Source organism: Bombus terrestris, chromosome 2 (assembly GCF_910591885.1).
Source record: "Bombus terrestris chromosome 2, iyBomTerr1.2, whole genome shotgun sequence".
Lineage (NCBI taxonomy): Eukaryota > Metazoa > Arthropoda > Insecta > Hymenoptera > Apidae > Bombus > Bombus terrestris.
Window position 1 is genome coordinate 8,568,970 of NC_063270.1, and position 21,155 is coordinate 8,590,124.

The following is a 21,155-nucleotide window of genomic DNA, read 5'->3' on the forward strand; positions in this document are numbered from 1 at the left end:
TTATAATTTAAAGTTTATCCTAAAACTTAGTTTTAAACAGATAAGTTTCAAAATTGCGTGGAACTGTGATTTTTTAATATATCGTACAAATCAACATTACGAACAATTTTTTCCTGTGCGTGTAACTATCGGTCGACTATACAATCGTAGTATCCGAGATATTCGCAAAAAGCAAGCGACGCCATTACAGTAAATTCTGCTTATAATTTTGCAACTGTAACAGTGCACGCGTTAGTATTAGTTGCTTATGTTTTGTTTGTAGTATACACGTAAATGAGAGTTGAGCGAGCTTAAAGTCCCGTGCACAATCGTGTACACAAGGAGCTTTTTGTAAGAAATGTCTGTTTTAATCCAATTAGAAATTGAGTTAATATCTTGGTTATTAAAAATATCGTCCATGTATTGAGTTTGGGTTAGTTTTTTCAATCCGAGCGTCTCGAGGCGTAACGCCTGCGTAAAATAATAGCAAATTAATTCCAGGAATAGTATTAGAATGAATAACTGATATTATTTTACGAAATAGAAGAATCTACTCTTTCAAGCAAGCATTGCCAGCCGCCGTGTGGCAGCCGGATCGATGAAACCAACCCAAACCTAATACATACACTGGTGATATACATTCTTAACTGAATTATAACAGACTTTTTTTACAGTTTCGCATATGCAGTTGTGTACGGAGCTTTACCCAAACTCACCTACCCTTGCCTGTGTACATAAACAGAAGATAAGATAGGTCTCGACCAGGGCATTCTATCCAGTCGCTGGCAACTAATAATGCTAATACAGATACATACGCTGTCTTGGTCGCACAATTATAGACAGAATTCGTTATAGTTGAATCGATAGCTTTTTGCGAATATTTCTGAAACTATGACTGACCGACAGTTACATGTACTGGAAAATGTTGTTCAAAATGTTGATGCTTTACAATATATTAAAAAATCATCAAGATCGGAGAGAACGTAGCTTTTTTTCAGTTTCATCCAAAATTGTATGAAGAGTCTTTTTGTAATTCGCAGGCAGAATAATGTTTCGCCAATATGTACTGTTTATTGTTTTCTGGAGATTGTACTATCTGTTCATAATTGTAAGGATCTATAGTTGATTGCTCTTAATTAAAATTCGCCAACTGTCCCGCCTTATAATTTCGTTAAACTTTGTGCACTTCGAAATAGAAGCGGCAGCCATCGAAATTTAACTGTAAGCGCGCTCCATTTCATTTACATAATCTTGATTACAAACATACATATATTCCCTGGTTAATTTAATTATTTCCAGAATGTACAATTTTTCATTAACATTCGTACCTATTTGAATTTACAGAATGAGAAATATTAACCTCTTTGTTCCCTTTAATCTTACACTCAACGATATGTTATCGTTGCTGATCACTTTTCGAAATTAATAATAAAAGATAAAAGCCAATCTGTTATGCCGATAGAATTTGTAAATCTCATTATATTTCAAATATTTCTGAATCCAATTTCTTATTTCAAAACATAAATTATATTTAAGAATAGATCGGAGATTTGTAAGATGCAATATATCATATTTTTGAAAATACTACCATGATGAAGATATGATATCGAGGAATTATTACATATACAAGTAATATTTCACACGATGCAGACCGAAAGTTTCATTTTTCTTCCTCTCTCTCCCATTTTTGGGACACACATTTTATCAACGAAATCCTTCAGAGAATAGCGAAGAATTACATATTTAATTCTACACGGTCTTTATTAAAATTCATAGCTTAGCAGAATCAGGTGGTAAGTTAAGAGACGTTCGGAGCTATATGTATTGTCCACCGTAAATGCATACATTAACGATGGTATTTGATGAAGCTAATAGAGCATTGCATTGTTATTACCGCGAAATTACGTATGCACGCATAATAACGTGGTTGCTAGAGGATATGCACATCGATTTGCTTTGTAGAGTTCGACAGGAGATCGTAATGTTTAAAGAGAATACAAATACATACACATATACATATACGTCATTTTTATGTGCATGTATCGGTGGTTAATAAACTTACTTGGCGTTTCTTTGCTTTGCACTGTTCCAGTAAAACGAGCCCATCTCGTATGACTCTGCTCTGCCCGAATTAATGCTAACAAATGGAATATGTAATCTTGTTAAAAAATATAGATATACGATAAGAAGCAAAACAGCGGCATAGAAAACTACACCAAAGGTTATTTTTTATGAAACTTTCCTGTTACTTCTATCTCGTAATATGTATTAGCCATTATTTTATATGATTTTATTCCCTCACTCGTATTATTATTTTGTTCATTCTTCATCTCGATATTTCATGCTACATCTCCTTTTTTTTTTTTTGAGAATTTATTAACTTTCTGCTTTTCATGTTAAATAATATATTATACATAGGTTTGGCGTATAGTGTATCGAATATACAATATACAATGTATAGAATTTTGAATTATACGATCGTCTACATAGTTCAGAAGGAGGATTGTGTGATCAGTTACGAGATACATACATTAGCGTCGCTAGATGCTACGATCTCGTTCTTCCTTTTGTTTCGACAGCGTTAATAGATTAGAGAAATAGCGTTGGGTAAGAGCTCGCGAACTTGATTTTCAGGGCGCAAGAATCTTAAGCGCTGCTGCTTCTCATCATCTTTCTTGTGGTCGAAACTCTCGCCAAGTTCAGAGATTTTGCATGTAATGCATGGCGATGACTATAAATTATAACTATATCAGATAATTTGGAAATATTCGGTCTATGTACGTAGATATAAATACGTGTAAATTGTAAATTCGATCGAACATAAAATGAAACGTGTTCGAAAAAGGATCGTGGAATAACTGGTTCAAGAAAACGAGCAGAATATAAGTAGCGATATGAAATATTTCGTGCTTTTAGTCTCAGGTGTACTCTGAGAGCCACTGGAGCCCTTGCATTTTTAATACACCAACTTAATCTTGTATGAAAATATTTCATACATTGTTGCATTTTGCATTGCTGTGAATCGAGTTTATCCGTCGTTTTAATCTTCGTGCTTTATTATCGTTCGATTGAATTATATTTATTTGTTTGTAATATATTTGCTGGATCGATCTATAAGTAGTATGAAGCAGACGGTAACATCACCATCGAATCAGTGGATAATTCCAACCTGGGAAGTCCTCTCAAGTGTCCGTGCATACCACTCATCTGAATAACTGAGAGGTTAACAAGGTGATTGTTCAGGTCAACCGGGAGTCGAGGTCCAACGAGAAGTGGATCTCTCGTGCCCACAAATTATATACTCCTGCGTCCTGTCATGGGGTTACGGTGGCTATTGACAGTGCTGACGCCATGCCCTAGTCGTTCATTTAATATCTACACAGAAATGCTGCTTTTATGTTTCCATACAATAATTTCTCGACCCTTAACATCTGGCTCTACCGTTTAATACACGGTATTAATTAAAATTTCCTGAAAGATAAACAGTATTGTGAAATGTACAGTTCAAATATTTCGATCAATTCATAATTAATTTTTTATTTGTTTCGCTCTTAATATATTATTTTTTACGGCGATTCTTATTTTTCCGTCTGTCTGTGTTAAATACATTTTCATGTAATTTTCTGCTACGAATTATGTTCCACGATGTAATATACGAAGAACGTAATGGTAACGATAGTTCACTTTATTACGGCGATACTTTGACGATCTGTGAAAAAGTATTGCGAATGTAAAAAGAATAACAGAGTTTTAGCGAAATGAAAATAGATAATAATGTTAGAAATATATGTACACGCATAGAAACCTTTCTTAGGAAGCAAGAAGAATAAATCGGAAAGTTTCTGTTTGGATGGATAAATACGGCGATAACCAAGATTTATTTCCGTTCTGGAAAAACACCTTTCTAGGAAAACAGCGTGCCGGAAAATGAGAAATCCTTTTTTGCTCGCGAATAGAAAGGAACAATGATTACTTAAAACGGAGGGAAGCGAATTCCTCAAATATTTGTTCCGTTGAAAAAGCTGTAATTCACCGTGAACCAAAGGAGGGGAGGGGAGAGGTAGTCAATTTTTCTAAAACATCGATAAATTCGCGGACATCGATAGGAGACTTCCAGACTCACCGCCTCAATTAAAACCGTCTACACTGAATTTCACTTACGTCTCTTCTTTGCGTCTTTTCACCGATCTCAGCGATTCGGCATTCAAGCTTCTACAGAAAAATTACAAACTACCCGATTTCCAGCTTCGTACATTATCCTCGTTTCTCAACTAGTTACGCGAAATAATATGTACATTGTAAATACCCTTACCCTTTTAAAATAAAAGAAATTTAGATGATTTTTCAAATGAGAAATTTCTCATAAAAACGATCAAGAAATAAAGTTGCTTGAATAAACACACAGAATTTGGTACTTTTCCATAAAAACGTTGAACGTAGTAATTGTTGCAAACATTATTATCATGTCCAGTATCTCTATGCTTCGTATCTGATGCTCGTTACGCACCGTCTATTACTTCGAAGTTATAGCTATTAGTATTTTTATGTGCTGTTATTGCTAAACATTCTTGACATTGTTTAGACGAAACAGAACGTTACCCTTAACCTCGGCATAAGTAAAAATATTTCTCCACTCTTCTTAGATTATTTCCGTTCCAGGCTTCTAAAACACTTAACAAATTTTAGGATAATTATAAACTTCTCTGTCACGTTATACGATCGTTCGATGAGTTAAAATTTCGAAGCTTTTTTCAGTAAAAATAAATATTTGGGGGAGAAAATTTCAAGGGTGAAACTTCGCTCGAGTTGTTGACGACCCAATTTATTTACGGAGGCTTAAATGGATGATGTGGATGCGTTCAACGTATTAATAAATTACTCCGTCGTGTGTTGCGTCTAACGGCTACTCTAAAACCGAAGGTAACGAATGTGATGAAGAAATTGCGGTACACCATATAAATAACGTATATGAAGAATAATTGTGCTTAGATTGCTACATTTACCACTTAATTAACGGTTTAATCTTAGAGCGTTAAACGTAATATTTAGTTTGCGAGGATATTGTTAATCACGATAGTCGATACCATAACGTAAAATAATTTCCTTTTAAAATGAGATTGCAAAAGCGAGAATAGTCAACGAGCGAAAGAAACTAGTCCCATAGGGAGAACCATTTGGTTAACCGTTGCTGCGAGGGATGGAGTGCATGGATTATTTGGAAAATAGCCTGATGAGAGTGAATAGGCAAGGGAGGATTCTTTCATGCATGTAAATGGGCGTAGCAAATCGCCTGAGAATGTGCTAAGAGTCGCCAAGGTATCGTGAAACGAGAGGAAATTGTCAGAACCGCTTAAATCTTTAGTCGCATTGGGCGTGTTAACTTGGTATAATTACCACGCATTTATCAGCATCTATCATTAACATTCACAATAAAATTATCGCTTTGAATACTTCACTAGTATATTACAAAGAAGAAAAATGATATTGGACATTGATATATCTAAGCTTACGAAAATTACATTTTTCTCTTCTCATGATTGAAGAATTCTATCGAAGAGTGTGTTAATCTGCGTCCGATTTCATACGGCGTCCTTTCGTATTAAACTTATTCTAAAACAATGAATATTTTGTGCTCCCCTAAAGTTATTTCGTTATATCCAAGTTAATTAGCTTTAACTTGGCTTCTCTCTTGCGAAGTACGATTCCGAGGGCTGCTACCGATTTCGCGGGCTGATAGCTGTTGGTGTTTCCCAATTACACCCTCGGAGCATCGGATTCCTGTGCAAACCGGATGAGATCTTATTGACAAAATAAACTAAGCCGAGACAGAGAGAGAGAAAAAAGAGAAATTTTATTCAGAAGTAAACAAAAGAAGCGTGCGAGAGAAAAGTAATTGTAAGTGATTAATGTTAATTGCGTTTGGTATCGTTGAGTTGTGGGTAAACCAGAACAACTTTGGTCGTTATATAATTTTAAAATATTTCATTTTAATTTGTATTTCCTACTTCAAAACAATTGATTTTCAACTAGTTTGTAGTTTGTAGTTTGATAGCAAGTTATCCGATGGTTAAAGTCAAAAAGCAAGGCAAAATTTTCATCAGCTAATTTAGCTTGCAAATTATTAAATACGAAATACATGCACAAAATACGTAGGTTGTAGCGTGTAGTCAAACTATGTTGTAAAACATTATTAATCATTTTGGTACCTATATCTAGCGACAAAAATTGTAGAAAAGAATCTAGAAATTAAAAATGTGGGTGTGTGTTTTTTTATTTTTATTAAATTAAATAAGTATGGAAATAATTGTTAAGTAATTTTAGATTAGATGTTAAATAAAATTTTAGTGTCCTTTTTCTATTCTTCCAGGAACAAAATATTTTTTTATTAGCACATGAGAGGATACGGATTTATAGGCGTACCATATAATTCCTACATTTTACGTCCAACGAAAGTTACATTACTCGAAATGGATTTTAGCTCTATCGTATGGTAGTCGCTATTAATCACTTTTTCGACAAATGGATAGTCTTCGTTATCGTAGATTTATGACACGATCGAAGTTCTATCGATAATAATAATAATATGTAACTAACGTGACGTGTGGTACAATTCCAAGAAATGTCGATTCAACTATATGAAACATTTTTGAAGATTAGCATGTGTAGGTTCCTAATAGATTTGGTCGAAAGACTGAAATTTTAATGGTATAAAGAACTAGCAAAAAATATTAACTCAAAAATGTAAATTCACTGATACGAAAAAATTGTATTGACTGCTCTACACGTTTTTGTATAGATAAGTGTGATAGATCAAGAATATGATGTCAAGATTCTTTTGTACAAGTGTGACGATGACAATCTTTATATGATGAAATGAAGAGAAGTAAATGACGTTGGACGCTGCGACGTGTTGTTAGGCAATCATCGATCTATCGATACGTCGAGGGATAATTAACAAGCTGGGGCGAGGATATTAAACTTAGTTATAAAATTTTCTAATTAATTTTTTCGCAACTGTGGTCAATGGTTACGTGTCAATAGCCATGGCTTCGCTGTATTTGAGACGATCAGATTCAATATTAGATCTTTCTTTTAATAATAAAAATTGAAATATGCTATACCTTTCGTGCCCACGTTCCACTAGATAATTATAACTTCTGCTACTATATATAAATTTATTAAAATAAAATGAACATTAAAATCTCTCTATCGCATCGACTTCGGAAAAAATGGAAGATATCTCAATTCCACGAGTATATTTCTATTCCCTTTCCTTTTTTATGTATCTTCGTTGATTTGTCCGAAACTGTTCGACCAATCGGGATGATTCGCATATTGCGAGGTATGTTCTCCCGTTGGTCCCGTCAAAAACATTTTGTAGATTTGTTTATTTTCAAATATGCTTCCTATTCAATTTCATTACAGATCTGTTATAAATGCTTTTTGAGTATAATTATAGACGGAAGCAAATAACGCGGCAACTGGGAAGTTTCACTTTTAATTTACATGGACAAACCTTCAAAGATACTGGTGCTAAAATGTTACAATTAATAGCACGACGGAACGTCTGCGACCGTTATAACGCAGATTGCACTCCTCCCTGCTTGTTTGTACGTCGTATATTTGCATAGGTGAATATTAACATCAACATGATTATGCGCATATACTTCATGAAGAATTATAGAATGGTAATTTCCGTAACAAAGGTACACAGAAGTACATGAAACACAGAAAATAGTAAATTTGTGAATTTTATACATTGGAGGCGTGATATCCTACTGCAAAAATCACGTAACACTTTGACACCATATAGTCATCAGTTGTAATGCGACTAATTTCTATCGAAGTGTATAAAAATAGGAAGTTATCAGAAATCTTGGAAAAGGAAAGGAAAAAAATAAAGAAAGGAAATCGGATTAGGGCAAGTAACTATACATCGTACGTTCGTCCGAACGTGTACACGGATTTAAAAAACCCACATTCGCGCACGCTTTTAAGGAATCTATATAAATATTCTCGACTTGTTTCGTCAACTGACGATCATTATTGTCCCTTCCACCCCTTTTGGCTCGCCGCCCACTAAACCTTCCAAGTTTTGTCTTGCTAGCTGGCCGCCAATACTCAGGAGTAACGTGCGAAGCGTTCAACTTATAATATATGAAATATAAGGAAACATAAATGTTTCTCTCAGCTGAATATCTCTATCACCCCTTCCATGCCTCCTCGGTCGCTGGCCACTAAGCCTTAAAAGCTTTGTCTCGCTAGCTGGTCACGAATTCCCAGAAGCATAACGCGTAGCGTTCAATTTATAACGTAATGTATGAAACATAAGGAAATATTAATGTTTTCTTATTTTAAACTACTAATGAAATATCATAATTTCATCCGGATTTAAAAGATACCGTACCAACACAGCTAGACTGTTTGAAGCTCGATGCAGCTTTTGTGTTCTCCAAAAGTGCAAAGTAGTCGTCGGACTAATGCATCGAAACGCGACCGTTTTTTTTTTTTCAGACAAAACACTATATGCTTTCGTGCGAAAATATATAATACTAGTGCAGGTGCTCTCAGAAAGGAAGTAGTTTTGCAAACACGTAGTAATTTACTTAAATGCAGAAAAAGGAAATCTATACCTCTCTTTGTCTCTACTTTCTTCCTCTACCAATATTTATTTAGCATAAATTGATTCGTTATTACTATATATATAACATGTATACTCAGCGTGTTAATTACGGTAATTAAATTAAATGTATCTAACCCTGACTATGAACTAACTAGTACCATTAATTACCACGAACATAGCTAAACTCATGTATCAAAAGTGCACTTCTCCAGGAATTTTGGCCATTTAATAGATAAAGACTGATTTCCTCCCTTAATCATTTGCTGAGTAAGTGAAACTTTGAAACTAATTTAGGATTTGAAGTCGAAGACATATATGATGAACGATGATGATGAATATTACTTTCGAGAATAATCACAGCTGGTACTAACCGTATAAAAATAGCCATTTATCACAGCGGCTAATTATTCGACAATGTTTCGACCAGCTGAACTGTTCGAATGCTATTTCGATTTACGAAATACCAAACGAAGAGGCAATTCTGGTCGCGCGATTGATCGAAAACGTGGTAAAATGTAAAATTGCTTTCAGTTGAAGAATAGGAAATACGAGTTAAAGTATCGTTGTAATTTTGATATGAACATGATCGATCGATTAATGTTGAAATTTAATCTGTGACACCGATCCTTTGATCTTCCTTGATAACATGTTTTCACAAGCATATATATCAAGTGAAGCATGATCTCCGCCAAATATCCGAACGTAGGCGAATGATATTACTAGCGTGCTGCCTGTCAACGTGCACACACTGATACGTTCAAGAATTCACGCTACGTTGGCTATGATCCCGCGCAATTAGTGACAAGATTCGGATTCGCACGTGTTATCAAGGAGACATTCAGTCGAGTGTACCACACCCACGCTATCGATGACATTACCGGACAAACATCGGTCACAGGTGTTGCGAATTCAAAGGAAGACGGGAAACGATCGTTCGACGTCAAAATAAACGCACCCTGGTATACGATAAATAACCGAAACAAAAGATACGACTTTCTTTCGTAGTTAACCTCTTAACCTACAACTACGGGCATATCCCGTAGTTCGATGATCGGACCAAACGTAAATATTACGACCATAGCCCGTAGTATATGATCGGACCAAACGTAAATGTTACAGGCATAGTCCGTAGTACCTACTACACGTAATTCACGTACTACATAAAATTCTCGAACGTAAATCGTAGGTTAAGGGGTTAAATCGAATTCTCGACTTTATCATCCGTTATTTACCGCTTGATTGGACATGTGATTTTGTTTAATAGGTGATTTCTCGGATTCTCTGTTTCCTTCACATCCTTACAAGAGTTATGTTATAAATGAAATAAGACATATTCACAGATTTTAGTAATTAAGCTACATGAGCATCAAGCATCAATTTTTAGATAATTACAAATCGTCCACAGAATACACATTATCGTATTCTTCTATCGTAACTCTTCGTAATATTTTAACGAATATTATTCAACGTACAAATTTGAAATAACTTTGACTTTCGAGTTTTGGTATCCGCTCGCACAATAATTTTGACATTCAATTCTACTTTTATCTATTTCTACTTCCGTTTAACGTTCACTATTCGGTCTCCATTTCAGACATTTCGTTCATAAACTGAACAATAATCACGAGGTTTCAATGAGACTACTGTTTGTACGACCGAATTCGAGGGGAACGTCTGTCCGTCAGACGTGACGCGAATAATTTAAAAAGCGGAGGAATCGCCGAGATCGAGGGAGAAGCTTTCCGATGACCTTAAAATGGCTCGGGAGAATCGTTCCTCCGTGTTAGCTTTGCAACAATGATATTGCTACCAGGTCGTTATCGTTTCTTTTCATCGGCTTTGTTCCAACGAAATGGATCCGGCTATTTCTGTCGGTACGTTACTTTAATTAAAAGACCTGGTCTTGAGTCATTCAACGATATTTCTGTTTAGCTGTAGGACTTCAGCGCGCCATAAAGACCAGATGAGAAAGAAATCAGATGGACATACAGGATATTTTCAAACACGAGCACGGTGGATTGAAATGTAACTCTAAGTGAGAAAGTTCTAGTAAAAGCTTAGTTGTTAATAATTTCTGAAACATCTTTGTCGCAGAATTACAGCAAACGCGATATTTTTTTCGTTTAGAATGAGAAGTAAAGAAATTCTACTTAGAATCATGTCTTCGTTGAGATGACATAGATCGTAGTTGACCATATGCTTGAAAATATCCTATGAAATAAGAAAAAGCAATGCCTAATTTGGAAATGAAATGAGAGCAAATTTCAGTTATCTAAGAATAGTATTTTATTCAGACAAAATTGCCAATATGTTAATACGTATCTCATACATTGAATAATATGCCAAATGGAGGATTATCGTTGTTCGTGGCGCAATTAGCCTAATTAATAACACGAAGCTAATAACTGAAACGCAGCAGAAAGAATGAGAGTAAGTTCTATTAATATCCAAATAGTTCGTTGTCCGTTTAGATTATCGAGATCTGCTACTTCTTATAAAATTTAAGATGACGTCAAATGCTAAAAGTTACGAACAACGAATTAACATTTCTTCTATTTTAATCTTAAATAAAAGACCCCGTAACAACGATGTTTGCGCGAAAAATTAAATCTTAGATCCTCAATGTATTTTCATATTTTCATCTCGCGAAATATCATCGTCAAAACGTTTCACCTAAAACATTTTCAATTTTTCTAAACTTACCACTTTGATGATCATAAAAGCAGATGATCAAACTGAGCGATGATTTACCTCTTTTCCCATGGTCGTGTCCCATTTCATTTCCCATTTCCACAGAGCATACAAACTATTTCAGAACCGTTACTTTACTTTCGCTCGTATAACGTATTCCAAAAAGTTAGCCAGTGAATTTTCGTCAAAACATCAGCGCAATAAAACGCGGAGCGAGCCAGAGTCTGCCAAAAACTGAAGAAAACTAATTTCGTCTCGAACAAAATCTATAAGCCGGGCTTCGCCACCCTCGTTCGAATTCCAATAACGTTTTATTGTCATCGACGTGCACAATCGATCGTACAACGAGTGAGATGGCCCGACGCTATCGCGTCAAGCGAATTCCGTGGCTTGCGACCGAAGTAACAAGCCATCTCCCTATCTGTCTTTGTCGAATTAACGAACTTCAGAGATCTTTCACGTTTGAGTGCGTTTAATCCAGGGGCCAGAGAAGCGAGTACTACGCTATGTATATCTGTGTTTGCGTATATGTGCATATATACAGAGGTAGGAACAAGGACCAGGGCGGCGTCAAATGAACAATTCAAGCGACATACGGCATGTCCCAACGTTCTAACCCATTCCGAAACCCGTCGGCCCATAATCTATCCTGAAGCAAGCTGCACACAAGTTACCCCGTGCCAGAGCAATCTCCTTCGCCGCATAACCCGATAATTCTAATTATCCTAACAAGATCAATAATTTCTGGCGGCTTCTGAGCGCGCTGTCGTGATGCGTAATCGTTCTGTGAGATTTCTATCGATGCCTCTATCGCACGAACTTGAATTTCGGAACGGAATTCCTCCTTTTCTCACAGAAGGAGTTCCATTGTAAGAAACATGCATTGGAAATACGAAGCTGGATTATTTTGCCAAATTTTCTATTGTTCCAAATAGATAAACGTAAACTGAGAGAAATTTTAGTACAAAATTATAATATGATGGATTTCCAGCTTTTATTTATTATACATGAAAGATCATCGATACATAGTAACTGCTGTTCATGTTAATAGGTGGTAAAATTTTCATAACTGATACCTAAAGATTCCATGAATCATTTATGAAAATATCTCATGTATTTTTTTTTCTTTTTTATATACATATATACGAGGTATGTATATGATTTAACAGTTTTAGTTTTCATGAATATAAAACAGCCCGTATTGCTTGATGCTCTTTGCTTTCACATATGAATAATACGTGTACACGACATTGTTTACTTCGTTGTAACAACATCGTATATTTAAAATATATTAAACATATAACTTTTATCACGAGATAAAATAGGAAATACAACATAGCGTACAATAAACATTGCTACAGTGTAATAAATTTGTAAAGTTCTTACGTAAAGCTATACAGAGGTGATAACTGTAACAAATGTTTAATTTCATATTTGTTAAGTAAATATAATTATGAAATTAAAATTTTAAAGTTTCACTTATAATTAAGAATTTGTAGGAGCGCGCGCGCCCGCAAATACGTAACGCTATAAAATATGAATTGCAATGAAAACAAACGTTAATTTCGCGAGGAAATCGCAACTAAGTTTATGCAGAAAGTTATTGTCGCGCACATTTTGTTTTACATCGAAGCGTCGTTCTATATGTTAATGTCGGTTAAAGTCGTAACTCTCACACCTAAATTATTATTAATCAGCATTTCAATGTAATTTTATACTCACAGACCAAAATGTCGACAACGCAACTACGAATGCCATTAAAAGTAAATTAAAGCAGCAAAAATGCATTCTCTGTATTTATTATATGTAATATATGTACGCAATTATCGGTTTAACTATCGCCTTAAATTAGAACATTCTACAATTTAAACATTCTAGACCGTAATTACCTATGTCGTTAGGGATAATAAACTTCCTTTTTAAAGAGAATTTTTGTTTTACTTGGATACGACTTCTCGTTGTCGAGATATCGCCGTTTAAAACGAATCATAATTTCAAATAATTCATTGTACGCCTCTCTCTCGCACAGTCGGACCTCTCGCTCATATGCATTCACTGCCCTACCCTAAGCGTAGCACCTGTGCGCTGGTCAGCAATAGACGTTGGTCATTGCTTTTTTAGCAGTAGCAGTACTAGTACCACCACTATTTCGCTGAGATATGCGTATTTCCAGGAAAAAAGTAGGTCACGCCCAGAATTTCAACCGCCATTCAACATATCCATGCATTTGCGACGATTTAATAATACGAAATTATGTATCGTGGAAACTAATTAAGGTAAAGACTTGGAGCAATATGTTTTTCGAAAATATCGTGTCTTGCATCAGTTGAAATAATCGGCCGTTTAATCTCTACAGTATATCAATTTCGGTTTGAATTGGAAGTTCGTAATAAATTAGCCATTGTGTATTATAGTATACAAAAGGCAGCTTTATTACGATATGTAAGCTTCATACGATATACGTGTTTCTTGAAACGAAGGAAAGGAAAATGGTAAAAACTCCTAGGCAATTAATTCAACTAATTTACTAACGTTTTATCGCGGTTTACATAGTAAATGGATGAAATATGAATATTAATAATAGAAAAATGTTTATCTACAATTACGTAATAAGCTTGCAAAATCTCACTATCGTTTTTCTAGAATTTATCGTTATTATCAAACCAAATTGATCGCGATTACTTCGAATAGAAACACTGTTTCAAACAACATCGTATCGGTATCGATCTTTCAGAACCAATTGAGTCCAACGTCACCGAAAAACGAGGTCTTCTGGGACGAGTTCCCCGGATTAGTATGGTCGATGTAGATTCAGGGTAACACTGTGGTCTCGCAAGATCGTCATCCAGCCTCAGTCTTAACCGAAAGCACGCGTTGCATTAATACACGTGAGAGAGCCGGTCAAGTGCATGCACCCACTATTGTGGTCATCCGAAGATAGATGCGGCAATCCGTTGCAGCTCGAACGATGGGCATTTGCAGAGTCCGATCCGATTGAGATATGTCTCTTTTTCCTATATGAATGTCAGCCATTTCCCGATAGCGACCGTAATATATGGAAATGCATTCAAAAGCTTCGTTCTTTCGAAAAATTTGAAATGCCTTTATTTAAAAAAAAAAGATATATATAGAAGATATTGTGCCGTTGTATCGTTTTTACGATACCGGAATAATAAATTCATCATATTTTTGTTGTATCTACATAGCTCTGAAATTCCGGAAACTAATGAAATTTTTTAATTAAATAACACCGTACACATGGTAAGAAGTGACGCAATAAATTTTTGCACTTTTGTTTGTAAACGACACGAGTTCAGACGAAATTAAATTTCGCACGAACAATAATTTCTCTAGAAATCTCGGCCTTTTTGTACGTTTCAATCGAGCACAAGTGTTGTTGCAATTATATATTTCTCTATGTAAACTATATCAAGCCACGTTCGGGTTAACCGAGTTATCTGGATTTAAGCGAGTCGAATTCCAATACTCTGAAACTACCTTAGCAACGTTTTTTTATTTCATTTGAAGTATTTTTTTACGTCATAATTAGTCGATTCATTTGCTTTAAGCACAGTATGTACTTAAATACAGAGAAGTTAGAACACAACTTTCACACTAGATTTTAAAATTAATACTTTATGAAACTCTTCTCTCTCTCTTTCTCTCTTCCTCCAACAGAATATTTGTGGATTTCCAAACCACTAGCTGACTAGTTCTCAAGATCACGTTCTGCCGGAGGGACGAGTAAGCCCTCAAGAGGGATAGTAACATTGCTACTTGATCACTTCTAGAACCACATAATCCACAAACCCAAGTGCTAGTGCGCTTCGTAAATGTAGAAATATCGTCCAATGGAGAAAGTATTATGGCAAGTTCTCTCGCACGAATTCTTTCGCGAGTCTACTTTCATTGTTCCTTTCCACAGATTTTTACCTTGAATTATTAAAGATCCCCTTGATCGTTCATCAAATATACTGAGAAGAAATTTGACAAGATAATCGTTATATATAGAATAATTTTGTACACTAATCGAGTAACAAAGTAATCATTTACCTTCTACGTTATCTTTAATAAGAGATTTCCCTTTATACTTGTTACGAAGCATATTATACTTTGAATGGATTAAAATTAGATAATCCTAAGGGGTGCATTACATTTTCCACACCGAGGAGCTGTTTCTCCTGATAACACGTGCTAATGACACGATTTGGAATTGTATATTACAATTATATTACAATGAGTCATGGTAACCCGAGCTACGCTGTGTAATGCAGACATTATTTCGAGTGTTTAGAAAAAGGACTCGTTTCGTTGCCTACTTAAGCGTTAGTTTATATCTCCTTAAACGTATCACGGTAAATAAAATTATGTAAAAGACTGCATTTGAAATGCATCAAAAGTATCGGTTTTATTTTATGAAACTCGATATGAAGAATTTCTGCAGAAAGAACTAGTTTAGTACAAAGTGTGCTTACCTAGGAATTTCTTTATATTAAAAGTACAATTACGTTGTCCGCTCGTTACACAGGGATACGTTTAATTCAAACTTTATGAAAGTCGTTTGATACTCTGCCGAAGTTTGGTTACGAAGCACAAGAACGTGGTATGCGAACTTATAATATTCTTCCCTATAATCATCCGCCTTGAGGTTCGATCGTTTTCTCGTAAAGTTTTTCGACGCATTCTACGAAAAGAGGAAAACACCTGAGACCAGAAGTTTTCTAATACTTTAAAAGAAAACGGTTTACTCGTCAATCGCGATTTTGAAGTTTAAAATGAAACAACGAAACGAACTTTCCTATTTGGCAATCGACAAATTAAGTCGCGAATAAATACCCGAGCGAAATATATTTCAGTTCGTGCTTTTTATTTATTTCGTGTTTACTTGTGTCTGATTTTTTATACGCAGATCAACATGAGAAAATACTTTAGACACGCCTACCACCCTCCTGAAAGGATCATCCTGCGTGAATATGAAATCATGGTTAATCGATCGTTCACTTGCAAACGGGGGTGTACGTAATAATTATGTAAATATCAATTTACAAAATTGCGTGGATATAATCGAGATTCCTTTATTTTTAGTCTCGATCTTGCTCGGTAAAGTATTTATTAGAAATTTTCTCTTTATCTCCAAGAGTGATTTGTGCTCTTTTAAGAAATGCGTTCATGCATAAGGGTAAGCGTAAAGTAGAAAACACGAAGACACTCCGAACAAATCTCGTATATTGTTAGCAGCGTTCTTTTCCCTTCTTCTTCGATGGGTCTTCTTTGACTAGTCCTGCGTGTGCTCGGAGAAGAATCAAGAAGGGATTGAGATTCTAAAGTAAGACAGGGATTATACTATACTTTGTTAAATGTTGCTACCTACGCTGCCATGATTACAGAAGGATCTTGTATACGACGTTTAAGGCTTACGACGTTTACTAGTAAATTGAAAATCGACTTTCAGAAAATATCCTTGGACAAGAAAATTTGAAACGCACGATGCAGATGAATGTAACGAGACTAGCGGAAAATAAAATTTAGCGAGACAGTTTTCATCAGGGCCGTGGCGAGGCAATCTCGCTCGATGATAGGGAGAAAAGAAGTAATTATGATGAATGTAAAATGATCTTTCGCGAAAACGTATATTACAGTTAAGTGACATCGAATAATAGATGCATCTTGGAAAATCGCAGCTAAAGATGAATTTAGATTCGGCTAAAAACTTTTTCCGTATCGCCTATTATTACAACGTCGATTTCATAAAATTAACATAAATGAATATGCGAATGAACAATTCGTATATTCATATAAATTATACCGTAAACTTGTCAGTGTAAGTCATGAAAATGATCAATCATCAAATTCTTTACGCGTTGATTTTCAAAAGGTTGTGAAATATGGAAACTCTTTTTCGTTACTCGTTTTATACGAAAAATATCATCTATCTTCTCCATCGCAATAAACAAAACTATCATGCAGCACAGTCATGCACGAAGCACATAAATCATATGACGAAACTACGTATCCTTTGACTTCGAGGGATATTAAGAAATTCCTGTTATTGCGATATTAATCCTATTCGTCGATGAAAGTTAATAAGGGGCTGTATCGCGGTACGATAAAGGAATAATCGAAAGAAATCGAGGTCAAAAGTTATGTGAATTGCGAACGAAAGATTACGAGAGAAACTTGAAGAGCGATTGGAACGGTATGGTATATCGTAAAGATTCCAATCTTTGCATATTTTATACAAAAACGAAACGAGATTATTTGATAAAAATTCATGTGAAAAAGTTATACTTGATTTCGTTATTTGTCCATCGTTCTAATTCTCTAACGCATTAGTAAGTTAAAAGCCAATTTCGAGAAGACAAAACGAGACAAATCTGGACCACCGTACCACTGGATAGGCTTCTAATATCTCGAATTATATCTCGAATTATATTTCGAAAGGTTAAAGTCCTTCGATGGTTCTCGAGGAATAAAAACCGGATACCGAAAAAGGGAAGAAGAAGAAAGAGGGAAAAAGAAACAAAAGCGAGGGGAAAAAAGCGAAAGCGATCCTTTAATCTCCGAAAGCGTAGAACTCCTTGCGGAAGCTCCAGCTGGCAGCAAATAGAAAGCACTCGGTGAGCCGTTGAGACGAAATTTTATTTCACCGGGGAACGCCGAAAGAGCGTTCGTTACGCCTCGTTTCCATGGCTCACAGGAAGCCGTCGAATCGCCGGGAAAAGGAACTTGAAAATCTCCAAGCAGACACGACGCGTCTCCCCGCCGCGCCCACGCAAACGGGCAAGGCGAACTTTCACCCTCTGAATTCCTCGTTTGTGCAATTCAGCCGCGTAATCTAATGAGCAAACGTCGAGACTCGGCCGTCCGGACCCGGAAATTGAAGTATACATTATAGAACACCGCGTTTTCTATGCAGCTTGCACACCGCCGTCATAAAACCAGGTCGCGCATTCCTCGAAAGTCGCTGCGCTTAAAATATACACAACTACCGGCCGCAGTTCACTCTTGGCTCTTTGCTTCTGTCCGCTCCCTTCGCCCGGCTTAGTAATGCCGCGGTTTTCATTTTGACGCCGCTCACCGGCTCAATCTGACGTTAAACTCGCCGCAATTTACCGGCCGAGCACGCATTGATTTTGCACTTCGTAATTCATCCAATTTGTCGGAGTACATTTAACGAGGGAACGCTGACCTAGAGAGATGGGTGTGTAGCTTTTTATTCGAACCGATATAGACGATAGATGTTGTGCAGTATCGTGTAACGTAATAAATAACGCATGATCTCGCGTGATTCGCGTTTTCATCCTGCTACATCCTCCGGGTTATTTCCCGATTCAATTGTGTTCTTTGATCGCTAAGACTTCTTTTTTAAGTTTAGGGGACGTTTGAAAAAATATTTGTAACTTTCCGTCTTCACCTTGGTTAAGTTTCCCTTAGAACGTTAAGCTTCCGTGTTTATTGAAACGAAAGCGAGATTAGATCGCAAGAGTTCGAAGACCGTAGAGAGACCAAAGTAGTATTAGGGACGTATAGTCAGCCATAAATATAGAGTAGACACAGTGCAACCGAAAGTATCAGGTCTGTAAATATGAAACCGGAATTTGCCTATAGATGGCCCTAGCTGATAATGTAGTTATCACTAAACTGCGTCATTGATGCCAAAAGTCTTTGTTGACATCTCACAAACATTTTCGACTCAGAACAATACAAGTTTCATACAACAGCATAGTTTATAATAGCGTTGAACGTGTCGAATTTTGTGCCTGGAAACTACGATTTGCGGACAGTATTGATTTTCTGTTACCATTTGAAGAAAACTGCTGCAGAATCGCATCGAATGCTTGTCGAAACTTACGGTGAGCATGCTCTTGGTAAATCATAGTGCTTTGAGTGGTTTAAAATTGGCAATTTTGACGTGAGGAACGAAGAACGTGTTTGGTGGGATCAGAAGGGTGTGATCTATTATGAGCTGTTAAAACCTGGCGAAACCATTAATACTGAGCGCTACCGACAACAAATGATCGATTTGAATCAAGCTTTGCGTGAAAAACGACCAGAATATCAAAAAAGGCAACACAAAGTAATTTTGCTTCGTGATAATGCACCATCGCATACAGCAAAACCGGTCAAGGAAACGATCGAAGAGTTCAGTTGGGAAATACTTCCGCACGCGGCTTACTCATCACACTTGGCTCCGTCCGATTACTATTTATTTGCATCGATGGGACACGCAGTTTCTGACAAGCACTTCACTTCTTACGAAAATGTACGAAAATGGCTCGATGACTGGTTTGCCTCAAAAGAGCGACAGTTCTTTTGGCGTGGCATCCACCAATTGCCAGACAGGTGGGAAAAATGTATAGCTAGCGATGGGCAATACTTCGAATAAAATATTTTTAATCATTTTCATACAATAAACGTGTATTTTCTATACAAAAATTCCGGTTTCATATTTACATACCTAGTATATGTCGTTACTCGTAAAATTAATAGGTAAGTTGCAAGCAATCTTCCTTTACGGAAAACTTACATGCTAAGAAGCATCCAAACATCCAATCGAAGTAACCTATTCGAATCAGTCATTTCAACCTCGATATTGTCGCGTTATTTTTCATTACTTGCCGCTTAAATTCGTTCCTCCCTGTGGAGCAAACAAAAATGCACAAAGGGGATGTTTAGACAATTTACATTTAAAGTGCTTCATCCAACGTTACTACGGTATATTCAAGGAACGATGACAATTATCCAAGCTCTTTGAGGCGTCTTGTCGCTCGACCGTAATTCACTAGTACCGATTTCCGTTATTCTAGAGCTCTTGGCAAATTTATCTCCTTGAACACGGTGCTTTGTGGATTACTTTTGCGCGTGCCTGCAGACTAGTTATTTTGCGAGTCATTCTTCAGCCACGAAGACAACGACGAAAGCAAAGGAAGATGAAAGTTGTTACGGTTTCATGCGAACAGTTCGACAAATTCAATTACGAAGCTTACGGTCGATACTCGTTGTTTCTTCGTGGAATTTGACTTGGGCACGCTCGAGCTGGATCCACATTAAGCCTTTTATACAGATCGCTCGAAGAAGGATATCTCCACGAATAATTAATTTTCCAGCTAACGAGGATTAATTAATTTTACCGATTTCATGCCCCAACGAAGTTCTCCTGACTTTTCGTGCTTCATTATCCTCGCTAGACTATGGAAAATTGATATTCTTCCTAGCTGAAGTTGTTCCCGATAACGGATTTTCAATTTTGGCAGGATTCAATTTCAGTGATTTCTTTAAATAAATTATAATGTACGTTGGCCGTTGTGATTTCTATTTACAAGTTATAACGTGGATTGACTTTCCATTGGAGTTAATTAAATTCATATATTATCATGTTGACACTGTTTGAACGATCTAGATTGTTATTTGATATTTGATTCGTGTTTGGATAATCGATAGATCAGGAAATGAATTATTAACGTTCACGAAATATTATATATCTGTGCAAAAAGTTGCACTGAACAATTCATCGAAAACGTATCGTATGCATTTTTTAAAGCACCTTCAATGAATACATACAACAGATACATATTTACGATATAATTCTGTTCGACCATTTACACTAAATAAATTTGCAAATAATAACATTGTGAGAAAAGTTGATTAGTTTAATTATTGAAACCTAACCAACTAAAGCAAATTACCAAGAAAAGGAAAAGTAGCAACGTCTATACTCAGAAACAAATCATATAAAAATTACTCATTCCCACAGATTGAGAATCTAGGACCCACCTGCGCAGACTGTAATTAGATAATTACAGTAGAACTGCCACCTTTCTTTGCTCAAAGAAGAAAGTTCCAATCAGATGATTTGATAAAT

At 36.0% G+C, this 21,155-nt stretch overlaps 1 protein-coding gene across 4 annotated transcripts in view; it reads left to right on the forward strand.

The window, feature by feature from the left end:
- LOC100643274 (neuronal acetylcholine receptor subunit alpha-7) overlaps positions 1-21,155 on the forward strand; it is a 264,223-nt gene that overhangs the window by 109,383 nt on the left and 133,685 nt on the right. The gene's annotated exons all lie outside the window — the stretch shown is intronic.